Below are 7,500 nucleotides of genomic sequence, written 5' to 3'. Positions count from 1 at the left end.
TAGGCGAAAGAGACCATGGCGAGAAATTTGCGCACAAAGCTAGTGATTGTGAACTACACGATACGATTCAGTATCAAAACCTTTTACACAATATGGATACTGACGTAACGACATCTGATTTACGCCGCCCTCGACATTCTTTTCTGTGAATAGCTTCTATGTTAGAAACACAAATTTCCCATGTAAGCAGCAGAGAAATCTGTACTTGGTCACTGATGTATTGTTGATTTGTAAAATACTACAATTAGACGAACGAAAGGTATTCCTTGCTCTGCAATAAATAATGTACATCACTCATTCAAGGATGCATATCGAAACATGGGAGGTTGAATTGATTATTGTTCTGAAAGATTCTTCACTGATTTTATGTTTGCATTGTTTTTCACTTTTATAAATTTATTTGTGTTACAATGTCAGACATATTCAAATAAATATTTCTGGTAGAGAGTGCTATCACAACGCTCTTACACAATACTGAAGATTGCTCCCCGAATTAATGTGTTATATTGAGATAAACGACGACGTTGTAGAAATTTATAACGCATAACAATAATCAAATATCCCACCCCACCCCCATCATCATCATCATCAGCAGCAGCAGCACCATCACCACCACCACCGATCATCATATGATGTGATTAAAGTAGTATATAGGAAATGAATTTTATATTGTTTTAAGATAAAACAAAAGTATGAAGTCGGCGGGGTCTGCGACTTCCACAAAAATGTTAGCGAAATGTAAAGCATAAAGCCGTAATACATTTTGCAAAGATTATGGTATTTTGATGTTGAGATGTTCGTTCATTTCTGAAAACCAATACAGTTGTGTAAACAAATTGATTTTGCATAACTTTCAGGGAAGGGAGTATAATATAACCTGGTTATAGTCATGCTTTTACAAAGAGCAAAGCAGCAGATGTGAAATGATTGAGCACTAGCTGCAAGAACTGAAAAGACTGAGCAATTTTATCGGCAAAGTCACAGCAGTCGTTCCGCCCTTGTATACAAACACTTCATGTGAAGGACGTGCTAAATCTGCAATAGTTGCTTCAAATAAATAAGTGAATAAATAAACAACACGATTGAAATGCCATCTGTCGGTACACTTGAGATATGACGTTATAAAACTGGAAGTAAACATGCTTTAAAAGGTTTGTGTTATAAAACCAATTATGTAGACAGATGAGAAATATAGTTATTGCATCATTTTATTTGTTTTATTGATTTCATCCAACGCTTCTTTCCTTTCACCCAAGAAAAGTAAAAAAGCATTCAGCTGCTGAGTGAAGGTTATCATGTTATTGGTTATTGATGTAAAATACGTTGCTGTATGGACTAGAGGCTGATTTAGTCTAATGTGAAAATAACCTACTTGTCCGACACTACGTCTCATTAACAGGTTGCACATAAAACGGTTTTGCTGAAGCACGAATAGAATGCTATGAACAAGAAATAAGCTCAATGATTATTAAATAAACGAGAGTCGGCTTATTAATGAATATTGGATTTGATAAGAGATAAGCTAAATGAGAGCTGTCCCAATAAAACCCGGCTCAGTAACAGTTGTATTAAAGAGAATTTCTTCAATGAAAATTGACTGAATGAAAATCGTCTCTAAATGAAATGTGGTCCAATGAATGCCGTTTTCAGGGTCTGAAAGAATGGTAAGAAGTGAGAAATTTATGTCCAGTGAGAAGGGTTTCCTGAATGCTGGTAAGAGATGAACTTGCTTTGAAAGCTTCCATTGGGTAGGTGGGGGGTATAAAACCGGACGTATTATATACAACTCAAGAAAAGGGTTGTAGACATGAAACTATGTGGAAGACTCCTTCCTTGACGATTTTCCTCACAATTTCGATGAAACATTTTTTCGTCGTAAAGGTATGAAAGAAAATACCTGCCCAAGGAGGCGAGTAGTGAGATAGAATCAGAATCTGCTACGGAGTTTAGCATCAACATCTGGCTCCCATGGACTTTTAGTAGGGTACACACTGCTGCAAACATTTTCGGCAGATCATTATCGAAAGATAATTTTATGCACTATGGGTTGTTTCCTACGACAAGAATCTCTGAGTTGTAATTTCTTCCTCTCTTCCCTCATTCAATCACGCAGACGATGTAAAAGGAAATGGTCGCAACTCGAACTAATGGCAAGGCATCAGAAAGGTGTAGACATTATTAAACGCTCTTTTCACAGATATAATTGTGGGAGAAGTAGACAGCCCAGAGTGGAGAACAGTGAAGGAAAGTCGTCGATGGCTTATGCTTCAGGGGAAGCGAAGGTCTTAAGTAAGTAAATAAATTTTTAAAAAACTAAATAAGCAGCGCACCATTAAACTGAGGCAAAAGAGGGGCGCACCTCTACGTTCACACAATCGCTTGACTTGCTAGGAATAATAACCAAATCTTAATGAGGACCGACTTTAAAGTCTTCGAAAAGAAAAAAAATGTAGATTTATTGTGACTTAAATAAACACAGGATGGACTCTGACTGAACAAGTCATTGATCAAAGACGTGTTCAGTCAGGGATGACCGTGAGTTAAACGACGACGAAAACAAAACTGTAAAATTTAGGAAGCGATTCAGAAATGGCTCTTTCAACTTTTTAGGAAGAATAAAATATAGCTACGCACCTCTTTTGGTGGGATTTCAATTATTAAAACGTTCTATATTAACAAGAGTATTTCACACCGGTATAGCCAATATAGCCAATATACCAATTCACACGAGTATAGCGAATAAGGCATCCACCTCCACCACCACACATACAAGCATTTAACAAACTGTAATAATACACATAAACTCCACACCAACACCTTTTGTTGCGTCAGGGGACAGTCATTCTGTTTTAATCAATATATATATATATATATATATATATATATATATATTTAAAAATAACGTCGACCACTAACGTGGACAATTGATGCGCTAGAAATAGATCACATCTTGTGTCTATTAAAAGATGTGATCTATTTCTAGCGCATCAATTGTCCACGTTAGTGGTCGACGTCATTTTTTTAAATGTACCTTAATCCCCTGAGATTGCAGATAATATTTCTGAATCTCTTTGATTCTTTAGATGTGCTGGCCTACTGATAATTAATCGATATTAATTAATATATGACTAATTACCAGATTTTACAATAATATTATATATATATATATCTATATATATATATATATATATATATATATATATATCTATATATATATATATATATATATATATATGTATATCTATATATATATATATATATATATATATATGTGTGTGTGTGTGTGTGTGTGTGTGTGTGTGTGTGTGTGTGTGTGTGTGTGTGTGTGTGTGTGTGTGTTTGGAGTAGACCCCCTACCATCGCTTGGTCTGTTACGTTCCTGTGAGCAAACAGTTCGGCAAAAGAGACTATGAGCCAAGTTTTAGAAAATAAGATCTGGTGTCAATTCGTTCGACTGCAGCCGTCCGAAGTGGAACAAGTGTAAGATAAACGATAAATTATAATAAAATACAATAAAACAAAGTAGAACAGTGGAAACCGTTATTAATGGAAGGGAGGTAACTGCAGAATCTATTTCTAGAAACGGGGGAAATGTTTCTGCTTTTCTGTTACAGCGCAAACAAACAAAGGTACTTTGGTGATACCCAATAATAATTTCTTAAACGCTTAGTCGGAGTAGGAAGGGCCGCATCCATCACTATTTTGTTTTCCGGGTTTTCTGGAAGTGTTTATAGGAAAGGAAGAAGTTAACTTCAAACTTAACATGAAATGTTTACAACAGAGTGAAATCTGCCAAAGGATGACACGTAGCTGTGTGGTTGAGAAGCCTGCTTCCCGATCATGTGGTCTTGGGTTCAATACCACAGTTTGGCACGTTCGTCAAGTGTCTTGTCATTGTTATGGCCACTACTTAATGTTATCAATCACTCATTGTTATCAAAAGGCACCGTCGAAAAGTGATTACAATAAGTTTCTTCAATTATATTTTATTTTCTAACATTATTCTTATTAGCGAGTAACAACAACTTTTGACTTCCTGATACATTTTCAGTCGGTATCGATGATAATGGGTTTGTGGGTATCTTGAAAACATCTCACCGTGTAGCCTCGAGTTGCCTTTTGGCAACGTATACATTCGTTCAGCCACCCTGGCAGATTGTGAAGAGGCATCAGAAGGGATCAACTGAACCGACGGGATCTTCACCTTGATGCTAGGAATCCTAGAAGATCAACGGTTAAGATCAACATGCTCAAACAAGAAAGTAACTGCAATATATCCATGGTTGTGCATTCAGCTAATGGCCAAGAATCTCTCAGTTTAAATTCGTACCGAATAGAATTGGATGGTGACAGAGAGTCACAAGAACCCGTGCAAGCAGGGCAACTAGCATATATTCCATTGATGATCAAAATACAGTCGCTCGTGAAATTAACGTGGATGTAGCTGCGTAATCCATGGACCCGTGTGCTCACAGTGTAATTCTCAGACCGAATAGCGTCACGACCAGCATTATGGATAGAATTCAGAGAAAAACAGGAATAAGAATTTATCCTAGAGCTGAACTAATGCTTTATGTATTGGTTATAAGAGGATGAAAAGAAAAGATGCCTCAGCGAGATTTGAACGTGTAGCAAACTCATAAGGGGCGGAGAGAGAACGTAAGTTCGTTTGCCCGAACATGAGAAATTATTGATTTCTCACTGGTTAAAAATTACTGCCTATATACGAATTATGAACTTCGTTGAAGAAATCTTTCACCGGGTTACGGTTCTATGATTCGTGTATGAGTAGTTATAAAAACCCTGATTTTCGGAAAAATCTCCAGTGTTCGTTGGACATTACTCAAGTCCGCGACACTCACCCTTTTGAGTATAGGCTAATATATATGTCATGTTCAATACTCAAATCCGACAATATTGAATTGTCGTGAAACCTTATTAGTTAGAATGAGAAACTAGTTAATAATAAATTTAAGTCGTAAATTCCCTACGATGAAATGTTTTGTTTCTAAATTTCTATAAGTGTAAAAATATGTATATAATAAATTAATGTAGAAACTTAATTCCTTTTACTTCTCGTTTCTTTCAACTTGTTGAATTTATTTCTGTATATTAATGAAACTGTATTTTTTTTTTATGTGTAACGGTCAAAAAAATATAATCTATATCTTCAACATACATGCACGTAATAAACACTCATTCAGCGTCTTGTCATGTATACATCATAACATTTACGCAGCCTAAACTAAACTAAGAGTTATACTTAGTGATAAATACTTATAATTAAGTTATAAGTAACGAAATTATCATTATAGTTTAAAATTAAATAAACAATAATATTTGTTATAACTTACGAATGAAAACATTATAAATAAAGATATAGTATATCTCACACTTCAACGACCTGTTGTTGTGATAAACAACCAACATAAAAAAACTGGTGTCCGACCTGTTATACACATAAAAAACGTAAAGACATTTAAGCCGTCGCGTTGTCTCACAATATTAAACATTTGAATATAATAATTTGAACGAGTAGCCTCCCTTTATAGATTTTCTAGGTTTTACTTAATATTATAGTTTGTTAGAGTTGCCTCCCACTACATATTTAAGGGGGCGAGCTGGCAGAATTGGTAGTGATTTGCAGTAGATGCTGAACGGCATTTCAGTTCGTTATGTTCAGAGTTCAAATTCCGCCGAAATCGACTTCTCCTCTCATTCTTTCGGTGCTAGTGGCATTTTTTTCTGGCTTTACATTCTGCGTTCAAATACCACCGAGGTTGACTTTACTTTTCATCCTTTTGGGGTCGATAAAATAAGTACCAGATGCAATCGTCTGACAGCCCTCCAAAAAGAAAGAAAGAAAAAACAGAAAGTCAATCCTTGGACCTACAGTAGTAAGAATTAGGTTTTATCTGAAGTCGTTTCTCTTTATTCAATACGGCATTGATTGATATTTATTGATTGGTTTAGTATCTTTCGCATCAAGGTACCATAAGTCTATTATTCCAAATTTCTTAGCAGAATTTCTTTTTACTTTACGTCCTGAGTTCAAAATCTGCCAAGGTCAACTTTGCTGTTCATCCCTTTCGGGGTCGATAAAATAAGTACCAGTTGAATACTGGGATCGATATAATCAGCTTACTCCCTCCCTCTCTCGCTCGTTCCCTCGAAATTGCTGGCCTCGTGCAAAATTTGAAATCAATATTATAAACATCATACAAATATAACATTACCCAATAAGACCTACCACGACAAATGTATATTCCCGACATACACATCATATGACAGCCAGCGTTGTAGTTTCTAACAAAGCGATAAACATTACATTTGGAACTGGACCTATATTGGCCGAATCCTATCAAAGTTATCCAAGTTATAATTACCTCAAATCCTGTTGCCAAGAAATGACCCAGATATAAACTAAAAAAATCACAGAATGTAGAGAAAGATGAGGATGCACCAACTATGTTACAATAAACGAACGATAAGCCGTTAAATAGTAACGAAGGTTTAGCAGTTCGTAAGCAGACGACTATAAATAGTTGAAGTTTTAACTGCATGGCGCCTGAAAATGTAGAAAGGAAATATACAAGAGATAGAAATAGATGGATATATAGAGAGAGAGAGAGAGAGGGAGAGGCAGAGAAAGAGAGAGAGGGGGGGGAGAAAGAGAACGGAGAGAATTTAGAGGAAGTGTTGACTTATGCAATAGATGACGGAGAACAAAAGGGAAAGGCAGCCAAAAACCCAAGGAATGAATTGAAAGAAGAAAAAAACGATGGATTAAACGAAAGACATGAAGAAAGAGAAAAAAGATGAAAAAGTTGCGAAGAAATTTATTAAATAAACGTGAAATAACAATCTTAATGTTATTTATTGTATATCAACTTAATTAATTGAAGAAATTATTCTCCACAAAATTGACGTGCAAAAATCTTGTGGATATACGATAGGTATAATTCTTTTTTCTCATTTTTGGAAAGCAGCCAATAATTCCTGCAACAATTATATTTTGCTTTGTTTTGTTCTGTTTTGTTCTGTTTTTTTCCTTCTTTCTAATGACTCTGTATTAATCTGAATATTATCTTCTCGTCTTATCTTTGGTCGGTGTTTACATCTGTTTCTTTGGGAATAATCGCTTCTATCGGTTTCCAGATTTGTCTACAACAGAAGTTCCCAATCGTTTTTTACCTATGGACCCATGGATTCCTATTTTACTCAAGAAGACCCTTATAGCATTTCGATGTTTTATCAATACCCCCCTTTTTTTAAAACTTGCTTCAGCCATTTGACTGCTGACATGCTGGAGCACTGACTTAAAGGGTGTTAGTCGAAGAAATCAACCCCAGGACTTATTCTTTGTAAGTCTAGAACTTATTCTATCGGTCCTTTTTGCCGAACCGCTAGGTTACGGGATGTAAACACCAACATCGGTTGTCAAACGATGGAGGGAGACAAACACAAACAGACACAAATATATACATATACATATATATA

General features: G+C 35.6%; 1 protein-coding gene across 2 annotated transcripts in view; it reads left to right on the top strand.

The window, feature by feature from the left end:
* The first annotated feature begins 6,708 nt into the window (after nt 1-6,708).
* Nucleotides 6,709-7,500, top strand: part of LOC106880859 (organic cation transporter protein) — a 42,913-nt gene continuing 42,121 nt past the window's right edge. For both annotated transcript variants that reach the window (XR_016244071.1, XM_089361935.1), the window contains exon 1: nt 6,709-6,956. The gene's annotated coding sequence lies outside the window, so the exon portion shown is untranslated. The remainder of the gene's footprint in view (nt 6,957-7,500) is intronic.

This window comes from Octopus bimaculoides, chromosome 13, assembly GCF_046866305.1.
Source record: "Octopus bimaculoides isolate indiv1 chromosome 13, ASM4686630v1, whole genome shotgun sequence".
NCBI classification, from domain to species: domain Eukaryota; kingdom Metazoa; phylum Mollusca; class Cephalopoda; order Octopoda; family Octopodidae; genus Octopus; species Octopus bimaculoides.
This window is presented reverse-complemented; position numbering and strand designations above follow the sequence as displayed.